The 23,951-nt window shown below is 43.7% G+C and overlaps 1 long non-coding RNA gene across 3 annotated transcripts in view; it reads right to left on the reverse strand.

Moving 5' to 3' along the window:
* Positions 1 to 378: 378 nt before the first annotated feature.
* LOC140625358 (uncharacterized) overlaps positions 379 to 23,951 on the reverse strand; it is a 37,084-nt gene continuing 13,511 nt past the window's right edge. Inside the window, exons 2-4 of one of the 3 annotated variants that reach the window (XR_012024707.1) lie at positions 3,942 to 4,085; positions 1,220 to 1,327; positions 379 to 584 (exon numbers count right to left, since the gene is read on the reverse strand). This is a non-coding gene — a long non-coding RNA (uncharacterized lncRNA). Of the gene's footprint in view, positions 585 to 1,219; positions 1,328 to 3,676; positions 4,086 to 23,951 lie in introns of all 3 variants that reach the window. The other 2 variants (XR_012024708.1, XR_012024706.1) reach the window with 2 other exon arrangements.

The following is a 23,951-nucleotide window of genomic DNA, read 5'->3' on the forward strand; positions in this document are numbered from 1 at the left end:
GGTACCTTAAAAGGTCTTACTCCCCTTCTCGTTCTTCACCTTGGCCCGCCTCAGACCCTCTTTCTCAGGCTCACCCTTTCCACCTCGTACTTTGGTTATCCCTCTTGAATCACTGAGCTCCTACCACTGGGCCAGCACTCTTTCTCAAACCACTACCTTGCCGCCTCTGTCAAACTCTTGAAAATCCACCTCCTCCGAGAAGCCTTTTTGGACTGACTGCAAGGGATCTAGTGCTCTTGCTGATATCAGTCTTTCCCACCTCTTTCCCCAACACCGCTGCTACATAACAACTTGTTTCAGGGCCGGGCTCTGACTCCTGAGTCAAAGATGTGCAAAATGAACATGGATGGAATTTTCAAAGGAAGCAGACAAAACAGATCCATTAAAAAAAGAAAACCCAGCATTTCTGTTTTTTATTTATTCATTCATAAGAGACACACAGAGGCAGAGACACAAAGCAGAAGGAGAAGCAGGCTGTCCGTGGGAGGCCTGATGCAGGACTTGATCCCAGGACTCTGGGACCATGCCCTGAGCTGAAGGCAGATGCTCAACCACTGAGCCACCCAGGTGTCACAACAGCATTTCTGTTATTAAAAAAAAAAAAAAAAAAAAGTTAATGGAGGAGAGAGGGAGCTTATGTCTTGCTTCTAGTTGGGCTGTGTGTAGGGTCTATATTCTATGATTTTTTTTTATTTTATTTTTTTAATTTATGATAGTCACAGAGAGAGAGAGAGAGGCAGAGACACAGGCAGAGGGAGAAGCAGGCTCCATGCAGGGAGCCCGACGCGGGACTCGATCCCGGGTCTCCAGGATCGCGCCCTGGGCCAAAGGCAGGCACCAAACCGCTGCGCCACCCAGGGATCCCTATATTCTATGATTGATTCATTTATCTGTAGTAGTATTTGTAGGTCACTTCTCGTCTGTCCATTTCTCATGGATGTGCGAGCTCCTCCGGGACAGTACTGGCTGTATGAGAACCCACTCCCCCACCTCCTGACCCCGCACCAGGCTCCTTATCTGTCTCCATCACTTCATAGGTTACCTAGAACACCGCCCTGTCCAGATAAATGGTTATTCCTGAAGGCTCTTTAAAGGCAAGAACTTCGGGCCTAGACCAAGAATTGGAAAGCGCAGACCAAGTTATTAGCCTGTGGAGGAGCACAGCCTTACTGATGAGGATCACCACCAATTTCACCGAAGACATGAGCCCTTCACTGACCCGCTCTGGGAAGATGAGCCCCATCTCTAAGGGAATATCTCCGGGCAGTGCTCCTCAGACTCTTCAGCCCCTTGGCTGTTTTTATCTCCTTGTCGGAGAGGCCATAGTCTAGGAAGCAAGAGGTAGAGTTCCAGTCCTTTGAACTCTCTGGGCCTCCTTCTCTTCATATTAAAATGCAGGGATTCCATATATTTTACTTATTATTGGACAAAATGAATATTAAAGAAATCAGATACCATCTTGAGGACTGGACTTAAAAAACGATTCCTAGAGCCGATTCCAATTCTACAATTCTGACTCTAAATAAAACCCATCCTGTAAGTCGGTTTCATTTCCCAGCTCCAGCCCTGTCTGCTTCTCTGTACGGTGTTTCTGCCCAATGGGCTCAGTCTTTGCGCGCGCACAGCATCTGAGAGGCGGGCACTTCTGCAGTTCAGCCCAGGAGACTAAGGGGAGGGTGCTCAGGCTCACAGTAATGTAAATCTCCCAAGGTGTCCCAGGCTTTAGTGGGGCCCCTGAAAAGTTCTGAAATGACAAAGGCCAGGATGCCAGGGTGATTCAGGGACTCCCCAGTAAACATGAAGGCCGGAGGCCCCAGAACTTAAGGTCACTGTGTCTGTCCTATGTCTCTAAGGGGCCCCTACAGAGGCTGATGACAAGGAAGGTTCTTAGAACAGCTAGAGGGGAGGAGACTCAGCCTGGGGATCTGACAGCCTGGATTTTGCTGCCCCCAACCCCGTCACTGGTCCAGTATCCCCTCCCCGGGGTCTCAGCTCCTGAGGTGTGCAAAGGTAGAGGCTATGTACTCACCCAGCCGTGTCCTTCCCTCTCCCGAAGACCTTGGCCCAGGAAAGCTAGGGTGGAAGGGAGTAAGGCCCCAAGAGGCAGTGGAAGGAGAAGCCTTCCCCAGGCAACAGTAGGGGGTGGGCAAAGGGGATGGGCAGAGAGAAGAGGTGAACCTGACAAAGGTTAGGTGCTGCCAGTTATCAAGAGGAAGACCCCACACTCTCACATCCTTCTCACTCCCACAGGCCCGTTGCTAGAAGGACTGAACGGAGGAGGCCAAAGAGGGGTTTATTCTTTAGTAGGAGCAGAGAATGGGGTTGGAAAGCACGGATGAGGAAGTGTCCTGGGGCAGGGAGAGAAGGGACTGATGCTCACATGCCAGAGGCCCGGGATTAGGGGTCAGAGGAGGATGATGATGTGCTGGGGGCTCCTTTTCCTTGCCATGGGCTCGGATTCCTTCCTTCATAAAGCCTTGTCTCCTTTTCAGGTTACCAAGGCCAGCCCTTCTCATCCTCACCCCTGGATCTTCTCTCCCCAGCTCCCCAGCTCCTGACTTCACCTCCTGAGCACAGCACTCTCTGCCCCATCCTTCCAGCTTCCTCTAGTAGCTGTATTTCTGAGTCACCTTGTCCTGCCTCCACCTAGCCCTCTTTCCCCTCCTCCCTTTCTGTACCCACCCCAAGCATCAGCCCCCACTCTGTCTCTTCCCTGCCCCTGCTGGCACCCAGCATAGCACTCCAGATGTAGGAGCAGATCAAGAAGGGCGGGGGTGGTGGCTGTTGCTTTTCTGGGATATTCTTAGCCTGTCTGGGGGCAGGAGCTGGAATCAGTGTTTCCATCTCAACCAGGCAGGTGGCTGCAGGGAAGCTGCTGCTCTAACTGGGTCTTCATCTCATTCCCTGTCCCTTTCCCTGTCCTTCTATGTCTCAGTTCCACTCTGTGAGCACAGACTCCTGTGCCCTGAGGTAGGGAGTTCCCTCCACCCTGGCCTAGCCCCAGTGAGGTCTTAAAACCCTGCTCTTGAAGACTCTTGGGGGGAAAAGGGCTTAGAGAACTCAAGCGCAGATGTTCCCTGGATCCACACACAGCCTTTGTCTCTCTGCCCCAAGTTGGGCTTTCTCTGCCCCAAGAAACCCTGCTTAGCACTTGGTCCATAGACTCTAGTCATGACCATGAGAGCCTTTCTTATCTCAAAATACAGGAATCATTCAGGGGCCCTGGCGTTCTAGGAGCTGTCTCTTGAGAGTCAGAGCCCTTGGGGTCCAGGCCTCCTTTGGGGCTTGAATAAGGGACTCACTGGCCAGATTCCTTTGCTAACAGAGGGAAGAGCCAAGAAGAGATCTGACTCATTCATAAATAGCACAGAATATATTTGTCCCCTTAAAAGAGACAGACAGTGTAGGGGGTCCTATGTGGGGTCTAGAGTCATGCAGATCTAGGTTCAAAAACAGCCCCACCACTTACAAGCTGGGAGATAGGGGACATCTTCTTAATTCTCCTTAAGTCTATAAAAGTAGACCACCACAGGGTCATTGTGAGATTTTTCTGAATCTCCCAATGCTCGTATAGGACATGGGCATGGTGCTTGGTTTTCATAAAATGCAGGTTATTACAAATTACATTGTCACCATTATTTTTACGGAGCAGGAGAGGTTTGACCTGTACCCTTACCATGTGTTTTGTTTTGTCTTGTTTTCTCATCAGCACACTCTTCAGTAAAGCCTGGACACAACCATCATTTCTTTTGGTTTGGTTGAGACCTAAATTTATAGCCGTCCTTTCTTTTTGGCTATTGTCCTGGCAGTTACTCCTACTCAGACCATCCCTGGGGGGTTGGTTTGACTCCTGAGGTGACCAAGACCTGACACCATACCAGGTGCTGGTCCTCTTCTCTGGTCCAGTGGGGGCCTCATTAATTTTGTGAACCTCTGTGTACCTGCTATGTGCCGGGCACCATCCTGGCCCCATATCTGACTTTGTTTTCCGGGGGCATTCTCTGGCTGTACCCTGCTGTCTCTTCGAAGCTCCAGAGACTCTATGTAGCGTCAGTTCCAGTTTTCAAGGGCTTTGAGAAAGTGTTCTGCAGAGTTATAAAACCCATATTAGAAAATACTGCTTCAGAAATTGCAGCCTATGAGGTACTGGGCTAGGTGCTGGGACCAGGACCAAATGTGAGGCAGAGCTTCAGCCTTCAAAGAACACACAACAGAGATGATGGAGACATGAGCAATAATAGTAGTAAATTGACCAGTGTCTTCTGATCGGCTCTGGAGGACAGGATTGGACGATTTGGCTAATCCTGCCCATCCCCCTGCACCTTCTACCGTTGTTGCTAATCCATCTCCAGCTTGTCCTGAATTCTCAAGGGTAAGCAACTACTGGCAGGGAGTTAAAATCAAGTTACCTAAGGTCCAGTACCTCTCCCTCGTGTTGGGTCCTCTCCAGTCATGGCCTTCCCTGTCTCACCCCAAGCTGGGGTGACGATCACCGCCTTTTGAGACAGAGCCCGGCCTCAGCAACTCTCTGATCGCAATGACAGATTACTGCCCTCGGAGCAGGAGAGTTAATGAGTTACTGCATGCATGAGGAGCCCCAGTGGGCCTGCTAACTGGCCCAACATCTTAGGAGCCACTTCTGTTTATCTCCCATTTGTCTAGGATTAGGGGCAGGTGGGGGATGGGCTTCGAAACAGGTTCGTTAATTTACACTTTCTTTTCCCTGATCTCAAAATATAAGGATAATCCTTTATTTTTACCTCCTCTGAGTAAAAAGGCAATTTTTAAAAAAGATTTATTTATTCGTGAGAAACAGAGGCAAAGACACAGGCAGAGGGAGAAGCAGGCTCCCTGTGGGGAGCCAGATGTGGGACTCAATCTCAGGACCCCCGGGTCACGACCTGAGCTGAAGGCAGATGCTCAACCACTGAGCCCCTGGGGCGCCCTTAAAAAGGCAATTCTAATGTTATAAGCTAGAGCCCCACATATATTCACTTTTGATTTCGAGTGGGGAGCAGAGTAAGAAGGTTGTCCCCTAGATTAATTAATTAGCTATTCCTAAACTACTCTGCTCAGCAGAACCACCAGGGGGAACTTTGTAAAAATACAATTTCCATAGGTCTATGTCAGACCTATGGAATCCTAATTTCTTCAGGTGAACTTAAGGTGGCATCACTATCAGAAATTATTAAGAGATAGAAGAAAATTCTGGGAGATGACTAGGTCCCACCTGTTCTTTCTGTTTTGCTCCACTATGGTTGCTGCTGGCCATGCATTCTCTGGTAAAATAATAATAGTAATAGTAATAATAATAATAACACCCTTGTTTACCTTTGGGAAACCCCTTCTTCCATACTCCCAATCCATGTGGTTTTTACCTGCCTAAATTCAACACAGACCTGACCAGCTGCTGTCCTGGTCACAGTGGATGAGGGATGGGCTGGTGACCCAAGCCAGTCCAATGAGACTCAATTCTTGCAGTTTTTCTAGAACTACTGGGAATGAGGTGCCTTTTTCCCCTCTAAGGTTGCTAAACTGGTGTGATGAAAGCCTTAAGATGTTGGCCTCCACATGGAGAGAGGTCATCTGAATGAAATCACAGGGAAAGAGTCAGCGGATAGAGGGAGACATTCCTGGTATGGTTCTAGCTGCTGGATCCAGCTGGGCCTGATACAGGCATGTAATCCAGTAAATGCCCCTCCTCCCCACTTCTTTCCTAATTTCTTTTTTTTTTTTTTTAAGATTTTATTTATTCATGCGAGAGACACAGAGAGGCAGAGACACAGGCAGAGGGAGGAGAAGCAGGCTCCCCGCAGGGAGCTGGATGTGGGACTCGATCCTGGATCCCGGGGTCATGCCCTGAGCGGAAGGCAGATGCTCAACTGCTGAGACACCCAGGTGTCCCACTTTCCTAATTTCAAGGTAATTTGAGTTGCAAATCTAGTATTTGCCAGCAGAAAACATCCTGACTAATGAACTTCCTTCTGGAAATTTGTTGGTAACTTCAAAGAAGTACACATTTGGTCTTAATGGCTGAGGAGAGTAGCCTCTGACATCCAGTAGTCAGTGAAGGACTGACTCTGGAAGAGACCCAGCCTGGAGTCTGACCCCAAGGCCTATCTCCTACTACATTCCTCGGACCTCCCCGTCCAAACCTCAGTGGTGATTGTGATTGGAGTTCTTCATCACGTCCCAGTGGCCCTTCCTCTTTCCTTGGGACAGGAAAGCCATTTCCCTACAGCCTGTACAACCATCAAATCTTCTTTCTGGACCGCTCCCAGGTTGCATTCCTTAGGTATCAGCTTTCTGCTCAGATAAGAAATGTGATGCTTCACCCTCCATCATGCTTCTGAATCAAGTTTGCCTCCAGTCAGTGTAAGAGGTGGCTGTGGCCACACAGAATCATTTGTTATCATCAGGGCCATTAGCACAGAGTCTCTGGGGGGCCGGGGTAGGGGTGGCTTTGAGCTTTAAACTGCCTCAGGATTCTTTTTCTTTTTTCTTAAAGATTTTATTTATTTATTCATGAGAGACACAGAGAGAGAGAGAGGCACAGACACAGGCAGAGGGAGAAGCAGGCTCTTTGCAGGGAACCCAATGAGGGACTCGATCCCAGGACCCCGGGATCATGACCTGAGCCAAAGGCAGACATTCAACTGATGAGCCACCCAGGCATTCCTGCCCCAGGATTCTGTCCAGGACTGCAGAACTCTTTCTCTGACCTGCCTCTGGGGAGCTCTCAGAGGAGGGGTTGGGGCGCCAGTCAAACCAAATCAAAATTTTCAGTTATCATATGGCTCACATCTTTTTTTTTTTTAACTCCAAGGTTATTTACTTTCAGATGACTTGTGGATTATTCTTCAATGGGACAATATTCTCCTATTCCACTCTGGTCTGATACACAATATTCTATTGTTTTTAAAGATTTTATTTATTTGAGAAAGAGAATGAGCAGCGGGGGGGAAGGGCAAAGGGAGAGGGAGTAGCAGACTCCCCACTGAGCAGGGAGCGCCATGTGAGGCTCTATCCCAGAACCCTGAGATCATGACCTGAGCTGAAGGCAGATGCTTAACCAACTGAGCCACCCAGTGCCCCTAAATACAGTCTTGATGGGGATTCTATGGGACTTGGGCATCCATTTATAATTCATCTTTTCATTCATTCATTCATTCATTCAACATAAATTTGAGTGTGTAGAAATTTTTTTTTCTTTTGGTTAAATTAAATCCATCTTCTAGCATACTCTTATTGGGTGGAGGGAAATTCAATCTTAGTTGTTATGGAGACTCCATCCTTCTCCCAAAGGTTACAAGATATTTCTAGAAAGCAGAAGGTGTCTGGCACAGTCCTTTGGGGAGACTCATTGTCCAAGCCCAAAGGGCATCTCAGAGTCTTTCATCTCTACTCTTTCTAGAGTATGACTGAAGGTCAGGAATCTTTAAAATGGTTATAAAATAGATGAAAAGCAAAGTATAAAAAATAACATATCCACCTCCTAGTTCAAATAAAATATTGCCTGTACAGTTTAATCTCCTTATCTTCTCCTCTCCAACAGCCACCAACCCTACCCTACCACCAACCACCCACTCTGAATTTGGTGTTTGTCCTTTCCATATATTTCTTTATTCTCTTACTACATATGTAGAGCCTGATTAAACAAGTGTGTGTGTGTGTGTGTGTGTGTGTGTGTGTGTGTGTGTGTGTTATTGCTTACATAACAATTACCACAAACTTACACATTTAAAGGCTTAAGACATCTATTCATTAGCTTGCTTCTGTAGGACAGAAGTCCAGGCAGGCCTGGCTTGGTTCTCTACTTAGAACTTTACAAGGCCAATCAAGGGTGGTTTCCTTATCTGGAGGCTCTGGGCAAGTGTAGGCTTCTAGGGTCATTTAGTTTGTTGGCAGTTCTTGGCAGTTATGGAATTGAAGTTCTCATTTACTTGCAGGCTATTAGCTGGAGGCTGCCCCCAAGTCCGTAATTGTGCATCGAATCTTTATCACACTTGGAATGTCTCTTATTTCCAGCTGGAAAAACTTTCCTGCTTCTAAAGGGTTCATATGACTAGGTTAGTTAGGCTCACCCAGATAGGCTATTTTAAGGTCACCTGATTAGTAACTTCACTTACATCTGCAACAATCCCCTGTGCCATGTAATGTAGCATAATCATGGGATTAACATGGAGAAGGGAGAACATGGAGGCATCTTCAAAACCTATACTATCTGTATATCTATGTATTTTTCTGTCTATCCTTTGAGGGGCAGTTGTCCATATTTTAGCTGTATATAAGTGAAACCATACTATATTAATCTGAAATTTGTTTTTTTGCTTTACTTTAAGTTTGTAAGATTTATCCTTGTTTTTTTCTTTTTTTTTTTTAACAGTTTTTTAAAATTTATTTATGATAGTCACACAGAGAGAGAGAGAGAGAGGCAGAGACACAGGCAGAGGGAGAAGCAGGCTCCACGCACCGGGAGCCCGACGTGGGATTCGATCCCGGGTCTCCAGGATCGCGCCCTGGGCCAAAGGCAGGCGCTAAACCGCTGCGCCACCCAGGGATCCCAGATTTATCCTTGTTGATGTTGGTCTTTGCTACTACATAACACTTCACTGTGTGAGTAAATTTATTTGTTCTCCTGATGACTGATACTTAGTTTGTTCTCAACTGTTTATGATTACAAACAATGTTGTTATTTTATATATAACGTTTCCCTAGGAATATACCCAGTAGTGAAATTGTTGGGGTATTGGGCACACACATTTTCAACTTTGCTAAATTATTCCCTTGAGTAGTTGACCAATTCACAGCCCTTACCAGCGATGTATGTAAGTTCCTACTGCTCCAAGTCCTCATCAGCGTGTGATACTGTCAGATTATGTGAAATAACCCACAGTAATATATGAACTTTATGTATTAAGCAAATATTTATGAAGTGGCACTGCATGCCAGGCAGTGAACAGAATAGACAAAATCCTCATCCTATAGAATCTCATTTCATGGAAAAGGCACACACACACACACACACACACACACACTGCCTACATGAGATCCCCACTTGGACGTACAGCATCTTGACGTGTCAAAAACCAGCTCCTGATACACCCCCCAAACTGCTCCTGCTGTCACCCCCATCTCTGATAACAGCTGTTCTAGTCAACTATTTGCTTAGGGTAAAAGTTTTGGGTTATCCTGGACTCTTCTTATTATTCACAGCCATTTGTAATCCATCAGCAAATCTTGATAGTTCTGTCTTCAAAACATCCAGAATTCCACATCTCATGACCCTTCTGTCTCCACCTTGGCCCAAGCCACCATCCTCTCTTGCTTCGTTTACTGCAACAGACTCCTACCTGGTCTTCCTATTTTTTCCCTCCCTACAGTTTATTCTTTCCAAAAATTATTTATTTATTTATTCATGAGAGACACATGAGAGAGGCAGAGACACAGGTGGAGGGAGAAGCAGGCTCCCCATGGGGAGCCCAGTGTGGGACTTGATCCCAGGACCCTGGGATCACAACCTGAGCCATCCAAGTGTCCCATCCTACAATTTATTTTCAAAATGACAGCTAGACTAGTCCTGTCAAATGTGGACTAGATCATGTTACTTCTCTCCTTCAAACCCTCCAATGGCTCCTTGCCTTTTCACAGCAAAGGCCAAAGTCCTCACTATGACCTATAAGGGCCTACGTTGTAGATTAAAGATGGCCACAAATTCTTTGACGCTCCTCCCATTGAGAGGTGCATCAGTGCCCACCTCTGATTTCTTGACTCTAGGCGGGCTCCATTATGACTCTGACCACTACAATACGGCAGAAGTGCCACTGTGCCCATTTCTGGGGCCTGGTCTTTAAAAGACTGGCAACTGCTATTTCCTCTCTTGAAACGTTTGCTCTTGGAACTTTTTTTTTTAAAGATTTTATTCATTCATTCATGAGAGACATAGAAAGAGAGGCAGAGACACAGGGAGAGGGAGAACCAGGCTCCCTATAGGGAGTTTGATGTGGGACTCAATCCCAGAACCCTGAGATCACGCCCTGAGCCAAAGGCAGATGCTCAACCACTGAGCTGCCCAGGTGTCCCCTGCTCTTGGAACTTTGAGCCACTATGTAGGAAATCCTACCACTCTGTTGGGGAGACTACATGGAGAGGAAAAGGGGCCCAGCTTGTAGTCATCCCCACCAGGGCACCAGACATGACAGTGAGACCATTTTGGACCCTACAGGCCAACACATCTGCCAACTGAACACTGCTGAGTGACCTCAATTGATGCCACATGGAGCAGAAAAATCACCCATTGAGTTCTGTCCAAATTCCTGACCCACAATTGTGAGATATTTAAAAAATGGTTGCTATTTTAAGCCACCAAATTTCAGATGGTTTCTTATGCAGAAATAGGCAACCAAAAGAGCCTAACTAACCTTGCCCCTGCCCATGACCTCTATAACCTCATCTATTACCTTTTACCTCCCTTACTCCTCTCTAGTCCTCACTGCCTCCTTGCAGTTCCTCAAACCCTCCAGAAAAAGCTTCTGTCCAGGACCTTTGCATGTGCTGTTCTTAGTGTTAATTCTTCCATATACACATAAAATAAAGCTGGATCAAATTATAACTGCTGTTTTGGATATTTTGTTTATAATAGAGAATATTCATCTTTCTATTAAAATATTCTGCTAAAATACACTTTTTTTTTTAGATTTTATTTATTCATGAGAACACACACATACACACACACACACACAGAGGCAGAGACACAGGCAGAGGGAGAAGCAGGCTACATGCAGGGCGACCGACGTGGGATTCGATCCCAGGTCTCCAGGATCACGCCCTGGGCTGAAGGCAGGCGCTAAACCGCTGAGCCACTCGGACTGCCCTGCTAAAATACTTTTAATGGATGTTTAATGTTCGATTGTGCAGATATTTGTTTTACCAACATTTCTTTTGTGAAAATTTTCTAATAATACAGAACAAATGAAAGAAGAGTAGAGCAAAAATCCATATACTTGCCATCTATAGTCTATAATTAACCTTTTACTATATTTGCTTTATTACATACCTATTCCTCTACCCAGTTTATTTTGTTAAATACATTTCAAAATAAATAAGGTCAGGGCTTTTTGATTGGTTTGTCCATTACAGGATTCCTAACCTCTAGAACAGTGCCTGGCAAACAGGAGGCATTCTATAAATATTTGAATCAATAAACTCAGGAAAACTATAAAAATTAATATAGCTCAGTAAATCATACTGTTATACAAACATAATGAGAGACTCAAGTCAGATGTCACCCTCTCCAGAAGGCCTTCCTTGAATGACCCCTATCCCCTGCCAAGCTAGGTTGAGGATCCTCCTCAGTGTTCTCGAACGTCTGGTGAGCATCCATCTTGTTGCATTTAAAGTATTATATTGGGATCCCTGGGTGGCTCAGCGGTTTGGCACCTGCCTTTGGCCCAGGGCGCGATCCTGGAGACCCAGGATCGAATCCCACGTCAGGCTCCTGGTGCATGGAGCCTGCTTCTCCCTCTGCCTCTCTCTCTCTCTCTCTCTCTCTGTATGACTATCATAAATAAAATTAAAAAATTAAAAAAAAATAAAGTATTATATTATCACTTTGTACATCTATTTCCTCTATAGGTGGTGAGCTTCTTGAAAGCAAGTACCATTTCTCATCTGCCTTGATACCCAAGTGCCTAATACAATGCCTTACCTAGTAAGTCACAAAATGGATAACATGTACTGAGTTCTTACCATGGGGGGATGTACTACTCTATGTGTGCTAAATGTATCATGCACTTCATATGTATCGTGACTTAACTGGGTCACTAACTCTATGAGGTCTATATTGCTTTTATCATTCATGTTTTATAGGCAGAGAAACTGGGGAACAGAAAGTTCAGGTAATTTGTCTGAAGTCAACAGCTAGATAGACACAAAATTGGGATTTGAATCCAGGCCATCTGGTTCTTGTGCTTGTCTTTGTAACACTACATTGCCTTCTATACATAGGTAGCTCTCTTGTAAAACTTTATTAAACAGTTAAGTCTCAGGGATTCTCACTTGGCCAGAGCCTTCCAAAGCCCTGGGAGGGGCCCAATAATGTAGTCAGAGAGTTACGTACTTTTTCTAAAATCTGAAAAAAATGATATTTGAACCCAAATTGGCCAGAGCCTTCCAAAGCCCTGGGAGGGGCCCAATAATGTAGTCAGAGTTACATACTTTTTCTAAAATCTGAAAAAAATGATATTTGAACCCAAATTGGTTAAGACCACTGTCTCTCCACTCCAACGTCCCCTCTGTTACGTCCCCTCCTTATGCAGAAGGTATTGAAACTCTACAGTGGTTTCTGGGATCAAGCTAAAATTGGGATATTTAATCTGGATTCAGGGGCTATAGTAGTTTCCTGTGACTTGCTGGTTTAAAACAATACATATTTCTCTTACAATCTGGATCCAAGATGTTGCCCACTTTGGTTCCTTCTGGAGACCCCAAAGGAGAATCCGTTCCTTGCCTCTTTCCCAGCGTCTAGTAGTTGCTGACAATACTTGGAAATCCTTGGTTTGTAGACACTTCACTCTAATCTCTGCCTCTGTCTTCGTACCACCTTCTCCTCTGACTCTTGAGTCTCTCTCTCTACCTTTCTCTTGTAAAGGACACCTGATACTGGATTGGGGGCCCATTCAAAATCCAGGATGATCTCATCACAAGAGCCTTAACATCCACAGAGACTCTTTTACTAAGTAATGTCACATGTATAGGTTTGGACAAGGACAAGGATCTTTTGGTGGGGAAGCACTATTCAACCAATGTAGTGGGGTATAGTTGTGGAATCTTCAGGCATTTTTATGTACAGTTCATTATTAACTCATTTTGGCATGAGATTGTCTTCTAGAATGATGACTGGTGCCCATTCACTACACCAACAGATGCATATGTGTGATCAGACATGCAAAATGGACATGTCCTATAATACCTAGTACCAGCAGTGTATGAGTAAGGAAGACAAACAATGTTTGAAATGTGGGGAGCCAAAAGTTTGTCTGTGGAAGATTCTTCTAATCATCAGGTGTGTAAAACTGTAAATAGAGAATTCAGTTCTCATTGACACAAAAATGGAACTTCTCTCTTGTCAGGAATATATTTAATTATGCCCTGAAATCACATAGCTCATATATAAAGGAAACTTGGTAGCAGTTTTTCCTAATTAGACAACACAAAGATTGACACGACAATATCAGTGAGGTTTTTTTTTTAAGATTTATTTATTTATTTATTCATAATAGAGAGAGAGAGAGAGAGAGAGAGAGAGACAGGCAGAGGGATAAGCAGGCTCCATGCCGGGACCCTGATGTGGGACTCGATCCTGGGACTCCAGGATTGTGCCCTGGGCCAAAGGCAGGCGCTAAACCGCTGAGCCACCCAGGGATCCCCCCAAGATCAGTGAGTTTTGAAGTCAAAGCAAACTCTTTAAAGCTACAAAAATTATTTTGATCACCCATGCCGAGGAAAGACTAAATTATCTTTCCATTTTTTCTTAGACACTGATATTATAAAATTGTTGTCATGTACAGATGTGATCAGAGTATCCAGCCAAGAAATGTAGTGTAAAAGTACTATAGGATATTCTAAAAAATTGCTAATTTTTCCAGATTTTGTGATATTTGTGTCAGCTTTTTAGAGTTTATAATTGGTTATGATTTCATTTCTCATTCCTTTTTTTAAATTTTATTTATTTATTTGAGAAAGAGAGCATGCATGCACAAGCAGCAGAGAGGGGCAGAGGGAGAAGCAGATTCCCTGCTGAGCAGGGAGCCCAACCCAGGACTTGTTCCCAGCACCCTGGGGTCATGACCTGAGTGGAAGGGAGAAGCTTAACTGACAAAGTCACCCTGGTACCCCTGTTTCTCATTCTAAATAAATATTCACTTTCCTGCCTAATATTATGCTCATAATTTTATCATTTTTTTCTTAAGAGGGGCTCCAAGATTATATAACCTTTAAGCCCCACAAAAATCTACCCTTGCCCCTTTAAATAAGATACTGGCATTTTCACTCCTAGGATTATACCCAAGAAATGAACATATATTCACGGCAAGACATCTATTAGGCTTAGCAGAGATACTGAAATAGCCCCATACTGGAAGCTACCCTAATGCTATTATATTAGTTATCTATTGCTGCATAAAAAAATCACTCTAATACTTAGTGGCTTAAAATGATAAGCATTTATTATTTCCCAGCCTCTGAGATCAGGAGTTTGGGGGTGGCTTAGTTGGATGGTTCTGATTTAGGGTCTCTTCTGAGGTTACAGAGAGAACTGCAGTCCTTTAGAGACTTGAAGACCCACAGCCAAGCTCAATAAGTGGCTGTTAGCATGAGGCCTCATTCCTTGTGGGGGTTGGTCTAAGGCCTCACTGTGCTGGGAGACAGGGATGCCCATCCTATCTCCTATCTCTTTCGGTTCTTGCCTTGATTTTCCTCCTCAGAGATTTCTATTTACTGTGCATTGAGTCTTACTTGCCTATCTTCAATATTTGTAATTTTCCTTCTTTGAATCCTTTTCATCTTTTTTTTTTAAAAGATTTTATTTATTCATGAGAGACACAGAGAGGCAGTGACACAGGCAGAGGGAGAAGCAGGCTCCTCAAGGAGAGCCCGATGTGGGACTTGATCCCAGGACCCCGGGGTCACACCCTGAGCCGAAGGCAGACGCTCAACCAACCACTGAGCCCCCCAGGCGTCTCTCCTTTTCATCTTTTAAAATTTCATTTCAATTCTTCTTTTCTCTTCTGGTCCTATCTACTCTGTTAATTCACTGAAACATTTTTCCAGAGTAGCCTTACCTTCTTTTCTTTCATTTCCAATTCTCTTCTGAGTTCAGTCATCTCATTTCAGAATGTCTCTAACTTTGACGTATGTTGTCTTTTTATGTCTTGTATTATTTTTAATGTCTTTTATCTCTTTTCTAAATAGTTACAGTTACAGGTTTTCTCTGTTCTGTGGGCATGTCTTTCTGGCATGCTTTCTTTGCCTGTAGGTAGTATTGTGGTTCTGCTTCCTATTCTCTTACAACTATAATTGACTTGACCTCAATACTTTTCTGTTGCTTATTTCTATATGAGATTAATTTTCCTGAACTTTTAGGGAAGTGTGGGTCAGAACAGCTCTTCTAACTTCACAGAGCTCCCTTTTCTGTATTCATTATTTTCATGTAGTAATAAAGAATATGGCAGCATGCTTTCTAAGATTTCTTGGCTCTGCTCCCCTACCCATTATCATCTGAGCCTTGTCTTTTTATCGTCCCTATTCTGCTCAATGTTGATTCTCCCCCCAGCAATTTCTTCTCAATATGGGATCCTGTCTTGGCAGAGAGCCCTGATGGCCAGTCTTGAGAGTTCACATGGGCTAGAGTGCCCCAATTATTTCAGCCCTTGTCCCAGGCTGCTTATACTCACCCACTAATGAGTTAGGCAAAACCCTTTCCAATTTCTGGTGCTTTCTTAAATTGACCTATGAACACCTTGTGCAAATTCACTTAACTGTACCCTTCATATTCATGTACTTAGCTCTGTATATTATAGATCCATAGAAATCTATCCCTGTGTTAGGGTTCTCCAGAGAAACAAAGCTAATAGCATATGTGTGTATATATACCTAGTATGTGTGTATATGTATGTGCATATACATATGATATACATATAGAGAGAGAAGGAAGGGAGGGAAAAATGGGGAGATTTATCTTAAGGAACTGCTTGTTTATCTTATGAAAAGAGTGATTATGGAGGCTGGCAAGTCCAAAGTCTCCAGGGTACACCTGTTGGCTGGAGATCCAGAGAAGAGCCAATGTTGCAGTTCAAGTCTGAAGGCTGACTTAAAATTAACCATACACCCTCTAAAAACCACCTTAACATGAACTTACAGATGAGACTGAGAAGCTAAGTAACTTGCTCATGATAGTAGCTAGAGTAGTGGATTCAGTGGACTTAGCCCTCCTTGAGGCCAGAGTCCATGGTCTTTCCACTATACCAGGCAAAAGCTGTTCTACTGGGGTCTGGTCACAGGTCCAAGACATCATCCTCCTTAAGGAGCTGCAATGGCTTCTGAATGTTCTCACTGCTTTTGTCTTCCACACATCAGCCAGAGTGATTATTTCAAAATGGAAATCTGATTCCATCATCTAGAACTTCAATGGTGTACCACTGTCTTAGTCCATTTGGATTGCTACAACAGAAATACCATAGACGGATGGCTTAAACAACAAACGTTATTTCTCACAGTTCTGGAGGGTGAGAAGTCCAACTAAGATCAAGATGCTGATAGATTTGGTTTGGTGAGAGTCCACTTCATTGTTCACAGGTGACAATCTTCTCACTGTGTCTTCACATGGTGGACAGGGTAAGAGAGCTCACTAGAATCTCTTTTGTAAGGGCACCAATCCCATTCCTGAGGGCTTTATTCTCATGTCCTACTAATCACTTCCCAAAGGCCCTACCTCCTAACACCATTACAGGTTAGGATTTCAATACACAAATTTTGGGAAGATGAAAACATTCAGATGGTAACAGTCACTGAGAATATAACTTCCATGATAAAGACCGAAAAGCTGTAGTTTAAACGTGAGAAGTTTATCACTTTGTCACATATAGTCTAACGATCTAGGGCTATGGCTGCTCCATGGTGATGGGGATGCAGTTTCCCTCTATCTTGTTGCTTTGCTGTCCTCAGCATATGGCATCCATCTCATGGTCTAGGACAGCTCCTCCAGCCCCAACCATATGTCTATGCTCTAGTCAGAGAGAAGAAAATAGGAGGAAATAGAAGCCTGCCCTTCTGCTCACAACCCATTAGTCAGATGTGGTCACCTGGGCAAATCTATATGCAAAGAAATCTGGGATGTGGTCTTTAATTGGCACGTACCAAGCCAAAACTCTGGAGTTCAAATTCTAAAGAAATAGGGGGAAAATGAGTATTGGGGAACAACTAAGACTATGCCACATACAGTTTTCCACTGATCTTATATATGTCTCTTGGCTTTGTCTTGCCAGGCTCTAGTCCCACGTACCAACACACCCGTCACTCTCTGCCCTCTAGCCACACTGACCTTTTTCCAGTTCTTGAGTGTTCTGCACCCCAACCCCCCACCCCAATACTCTGGGCCTTTGCAGGAACTGTTCCTTCTGCCTGGAATGCCCTTCTCCCACATCACCTAGTTAACTCCCACTCATACTTCAGATGTTAGCTCAGATGTCACTTCCCCAGGTAGGCCTTCCCTGCTCCCACTCTAAAATAGATAACCACTCATGTCTACCACGAACCCTTCCTGTGTAATACTCAGCTCAGTTGTCATTATACACCTATTTGATAATTATTGAACTAATTGTCACCCCCTCCTCTAGACTATAAGTCAATAAAGGCAAGGCCATTTCAATTTTGCTCACCATTGTATCCCTATCACCTAGCAGAATACATGGGAAAATATTTTTCTTGAAAAAATGGACAAGCGAGTTATAGTGATCCTTAAAATTGTCTGAATGATACTGACAGGGTGATTTCAGCTGTATGGACAAGTTCTCAGACCACACGTCTTGATCTAGACTTATCACCTCTATGGTCACTACAGCAAGACTGGATTATCTGGGTCCTCCTGTAGGCAGAGAATGGTTGTTCAAACCCCATGATATAAGGTTTGATTCTAGTGTTCAGTGCATTGCCCTCTTGCTCCTTGACTGCAATTAGATTCCACCAGGCTTTTAACTTTTCTTTTGCTTTGATAAGGCTGTATTAAAAAAGAAACCAGGTAGTTTGAATCCTGCCAGAACGCATCCCTCCACAGAAAGACCCACAGTTTTATCACGTGAATGACTGGCTGCTCTGATGTCCAGAATACCCAGAGGGAGGAAGCACTTGGGAGTTCCCACTGAAGTGAAAATGAAGTTAAAACACCTGCAAGTCACAGATTTAACTCCCTCTTCTGCATTATTCCAGGTCCTCAGAATTACATGTCTGGATGCTTTTGGCTACAAGTCACAGAACACTCCTTCTCAGCTGGCTTAAACAGTAAAGAGTTTCTCATCATATATCTGCAACAAGTCTGGAGGCAGGGAAGTCCAGGGTTCTTTACTCATTGGAACACTCCACAGAGGCCTTGAATTCTTTCCATTCTCATTATATATGAATGGTTCTGCTCCTTGCTTTTTTCATTTGACTGTCATCCCAAACAGTACATAAATAACTACTTTATTAGTTTGTTTAGAATGAACAGTATCTCATCTTAAAGATATCATAATTTATGTAACCAATCCCCTCTTGATGGACATTTGTTTGCAGTCTTTTGCTATTACAGCAATGTGATACATACTTGTTCGTAAGTTATTTCATGTGTGAGTGAATGCATCTGAAGATAAATTTGTAATTTTGATATATGGTGCCAATCTGCCTTCCATATTGGCTATACCAATTTATATCCCCTCCCCTAATGTGTACAGCAATGCTTTAAATCTTTCTGACACCAGAACTTAGAGCAGAAAAACTATGGTAGACGTCTGAACGGTTTCTGTATACAGAAACAGTAGGTGGGTTGCTTATCAACTCAGTTGTTTTAAGTGGTAGCAACAGAAGCCTTAATCCTCCTTTCCAATAAATCACGAATCCCTTTGGACGCCCCCACCCCACCATTGTCTGTCCAGGCCAGGTTATATCCACACAGTCCATGTTTCAGAACTTAGCTGTCACTTAACCGTTCTATTCACAAATGACTCCTCTCTGGATCTTTTCTCCCTAGCTCCACCTGGCCATGATGAAGACCTCTCCTCCATTAAAACATTATGTGACACCTCCAGGCAGAATTAGTCACTCCTCTCTGCTCCTACAGAATTTTATTCACACCTCAGGCATAGCACGGATCACCTATAATAGAATTATCCATTTACCTGTCTGTCTCCCACACTATGCTCCGCAAGGATAGAAGCTTCACCACCATCTTTCAGCCAGTGCTTCCCTGCATGGCGCCTGGCAGAGTGGTTCACAGTAAAGGGGTGCTGAAATGAAATTCGACGAGGACACAGTGGTATAGCACTGGGTGGCAAATAGAACAGCATTTGTCTTTTTCGTTTTCTGATAGTAATAAGTTTAGCAAAAATATTTTGAGAATAAAAGCCAGAAACTAGTAAAGAAAATCCAATTGAAAAAATATATACAAAGTCTTCCCCCAAATATTGGAAAGGACCTAGTGCGTTCAGGAGACAGGCCCAGGTGAGACGCCCCAGACCCGGCCTGGTCAGAAGAGGCTATGCCTTGCGACCCCACACTTGGGACACTATGTGCTGGCGCCACTCAGTCCAGATCCATGACAGAACAAACTCCGGGGGAATCTAGATCCAGAAAGAACATCTAGGGGCATCTGGGTGACTCAGTGGTTGAGCGTCTGCCTTCAGCTCAGGTCATGATCCTAGGGTCCTGGGATTGAGTCCCGCGTGAGACTCCCTGGAGGAAGGCTGCTTCTCCCTGTGCCTGTGTCTCCGCCTCATTCTGTGTCTCTCGTGAATAAATAAAATCTTTAAAAGAAAAAAGAAGGAATATCTACAGTGCAGCTGAGACTTTTGTGTCTGTTTAATGTAGCCAGAAGATATTTCTAAGTCTTTCCCAATGCCTCAAGCTTGGTCCCTCATGTACCTGTTGTGTATTTGTGTTCTATTTCATATCAGGTGAATGCATATAAGGCTATAAACAGGGTCAGGGAAAAAAATGAAAAAAAAAAACAAAAACAAAAAACAGGGTCAGGTACACTTACACAGTCAATAAGTGCTGACTATGACTTTATTATTCTCACTAGCCCAAGTGTTCCCCTAGCAGTTCACCCGCCCTGTGCTGGTCCCTTTGATTCTCTCCCAGCAGATAATGTGGTCTCAGTCCCTGGGAAACATTCCGTTAAATGCACAGGCTTCAAGTCACCAACTGTGTGACCTTGGAGCAGTTACTTAATCTCTCAGAGGCTGTTTCTTCATTTGGACGATAGGCATTACATTAAGATCTACCTCTTGGGTTGTGATGAAGATTACATGAGATAAACATGGACACTGCCTAGCTCCACATAGGACTTGGAGTAAGCACTCAACTATTGTTCTCCTCCTCCTCCCCACTTTTGCAGGCTTTCACCTCTTCTTTCTGGGGGGACACATTCCCACAGCTCTTCTGGTTGACTGGAAACCTTCGGCTGGTTCTGGAATTGGGAGCATCACCAGGAGGCTTGTTTTGACCATGTGTGGATTAAATTCCTGCTCTTCCCTCAATGCCCTCCTGCCTGGATATACCTATTTCATTCCCATAAAAATGTTTTCCTCTGACCCATTCCTGAGAGCTGGAACTAGGCTGTGGGAACTTCAAATCAGAAAAATATGGTTGCCCAGTCTCTCTGACCATATCCCTACCCACTGGCCAGTATTTGGCTGACACTGCTAGGTGCCTCAATTTTGGTGAATCTGAATTTTCAGATTCACTTGTGACTTTGCCCTGTAAACTTCTTTTTGGGGACCTTTATCTGAAGTAGCAACTATGGAAAAAAATTAGCAAGTAGGCACTCTCCTTACTGACCCATTTTTGTGCATGTAACTCAGTTTTATGAAACTAAATAATATATGGCAGAGGAATACAGAGGTGTTAAAATTACAAAGATAACTATAGATACTGGATAATTATATATAACTAACATAGAAGACAGGAAGAGGCTGTCTCTGTGGAGGAGGGAGGAGGATAGAACTGCTGAAGGGCATTCAGGGAGCAGGAGATCCTCTGAATATTCCGTTTCTTGAGTAGTGGATGCATGGATGTTCATTGGGTTACTAAGCATATTCATGTAATATGCTTAGGTGTGCATGATACAATTCATATTTAAAAAAAATAAAACCATTGGGGGGATCCCTGGGTGGCTCAGGGGTTTAGCGCCTGCCTTCGGACCAGGGTGTGATCCTGGAGTCCCAGGATCGAGTCCCACATTGGGCTTCCTGCATGGAGCCTGCTTCTCCCTCTGCCTGTGTCTCTTCCTCTGTGTGTGTCTCGTGAATAAATAAATAAAATCTTTTTTAAAGAATAAAGAAAACCATTGTAAAAGAGGAAGGAAGAAAGAAAGAAGGACGGAGGGAAGAAGGGAGGGAGGAAGAGGGGGAGGAAACTGGGTCTGTTAATAGGAAAGAACATGCCAATGTCAAATTCCCATTTTTGGTGAACATTATTCAGCATCTAGGAGGATAATCCCAACAATTACTCAGTGGATCAGTTTATTTTATTTATGAACTGTGCATTAATTCAAGCTCAAAATCAAACATTCTAAGCTTCTTTCCTCAGAATATCTTCCACACTAAAATTATCTATGCCATGGTTTTCAGGGACAGAATTTCCTACAGAATCTTCACCTTGTTGTAGCCTCTTGCAGCAAGCATTCATCACACCAGGACAAAAATCAACTCTTTAGTTGTTGTTTTTTTTTTTTTTTTAACTCTTTAGTTTTCATTTTAAAATTAACTCTGCTCCTTCTTCCCTCAGTACTCCTATCTCAAATTAGCCATCACCTTCAGTACTCCTATCTCAAGCAAAAGACACTCTTGCTGACAAGTAATACAAAATACCATTCTCTCAATACTAGGGTTCTTAATTTTGAATTACTCTGAAAAGCCTTGCTGAAACAAATTATTTTTCCCTCTGAACTGGCCAATGGGTAGAACGCACAGTATATCAATATGCTAGGGCCTGTGCATAGCTGTTAAATAAACGAATGGATGAATGGATGACTGTGATGTAGCCTAACACAAGAACTTTGCCCAAGAAAATCAACCATGTCTGAACTGAATCAATCAGATTCACTCTTGTGGAGCTGTAACTGACATGCAAAAGTTGGAACTTGACAGGTTAAGAAACAGTGAACACACAAAGAGATGGCAGGTCACAGAGGTTGGGTTTTGTTTTTTTTTTGTTTTTTTTTTGTTTTTTTTTTGTCACAGAGGTTTTGAAGCCACAAGGAACAAATGAACAATATTCAGAGGAGAGTTTGAAGAGGTTGGATGCCAGCAGGAGTAGGAGAATCAAAAAAACAAGGTGAGTTTCTATAATGGCAAGGAACTGAAGCCCTTCTGATGTTGAAGGCATGACAATCATAACCCTGTCACAAATTTTAGTTAAGGTCCTAAGTCACCCAGAGGTGCCTGGGTGGTTCAGTCAGTTAAACCTCCGACTCTTGATTTTGGCTCGGGTCATGGTCTCAGGGTGGTGAGACTGAGTCCCACATGGGGCTCTGAGCTCAGCGTGGAGTCTGTTTGAGATCCTCCACCCCTCCCCCTCCCCCAGCCTGTGCTATAAATAAATAAATAAATAAATAAATAAATAAATAAATAAATCTTTAAAAAAAAGGTCCTAAGTCACCATGTAGTTCTCAAATTACGTCCTACACAAGGATTAGCTGCTCTTGTTTTCTTATGAAATGTTCACTCATTCACCCAAGGTTCACCCAAGATGCAGGAGTAGAGGTAGAACCCCAGAAAACTTCTGAGTCAACATGAGCTAAAACTCAAGGGTCCCCCAAGTCATGAAAACAAGGAGGATGCTGGAAAGAGGCAGAAGGAATGGCATAAACAAAGGCATAGAGGTCTGAAATGGTTGGTTGTATTTAGGGAATGGTGAATGTATGATTTTTTTATGCTGAGCAGAAAGAACCAGAGTAGGGGAAGGATTAAAAATCCAGGAAAGAAACTCTGCTCTAGCCTATGATGAAATAGCAGAATAACTCCCAATGAAAACAAACATATGCTAGATACAAACAAATCATAGGTGTTTGATGACATCAAAGAGTAACAAATGCAGCCAGGACATGGAGCACCAGGTTTCCAGAAAGAAGGAAAATGCAGAAAGAATAGAAAAGCAGTAGAACAGTAAATTTAGAGGTAAATTTCACTGAATAATGACTGTTCAGAACAAAAGTGATCTATTTTGAGGTTTAAAATATATTAAAATAAATTACATGACAAAAATAACATGAAAACAAAGTAGCTACTACACATAATTAAAGTGTCGTAAGGACTAGAAAGGGGTAAAAGTGGTAAAATTAATTTTTTAAAAGATTTTATTTATTTATTCATGAGAGACACACAGAGAGAGGCAGAGACACAGGCAGAGCCACCCAGGGATCCCCTGGTAAAATTAATTTAAGGGTGACTTTATTAACTATGTAGGCACTTGGTTGGCTCAGTCAGTTAAACATGTCTTTGGTTCAGGTCATGATCCTGGGGCCCTGGGACAGAGTGCTGTGTCGGGGGGCGGGTGGGGGGTCTCTGCTCAGCAGGGAGCCGCCGACTTCTCCTTCTCCCCCTCCCCCTGCTTACTTTCTCTCCTCTCTGAAATAAAATCTTAAAAAATAAAAATAAAGGAGACCTTACTAAGTCATGAATGTATGCTATACTTAGGGTAACAAAATACTGAAAACAGATGGATAACAGAAAGAGTTAATAAAAATATTGGTTAATTCAAAAGAGGGCAAGAAAGGGTTAAAAAGGGGCATCTGGGTAGTTCAGCAGTTGAGCATCCCACGGTTCCAGGATCAAGTCCTGCATCAGGCTCCCCACAGGGGGCCTCCCTCTGCCCTATGTCTCTGCCTCTCTCTCTGGGTCTCTCATGAATAAATAAAATCTTTTTTAAAAAGGGATTAAAAAAATCTGTGAGCCACTTTGAGTTAATTTTTATGAAGGATATAAGGTCTGTGTATAGATTCATTTTTTTACATATGGATTGTCCAGTTAATCCAGCACCATTTGTTGAAAGACTATCTTTTCTCTATTGTAGTGTTGCCTCTGATCTTTTGTCAAAATTAGTCAAGGTTGTGTGAAGGCAGCCCCGGTGGCTCAGTGGTTTAGTGCCCCCTGCAGCCCGGGGTGTGATCCTGGAGACCTGGGATCGAGTCCCACGTCGGACTC

Source organism: Canis lupus, chromosome 36 (genome assembly GCF_048164855.1).
Source record: "Canis lupus baileyi chromosome 36, mCanLup2.hap1, whole genome shotgun sequence".
Taxonomy (NCBI): domain Eukaryota; kingdom Metazoa; phylum Chordata; class Mammalia; order Carnivora; family Canidae; genus Canis; species Canis lupus.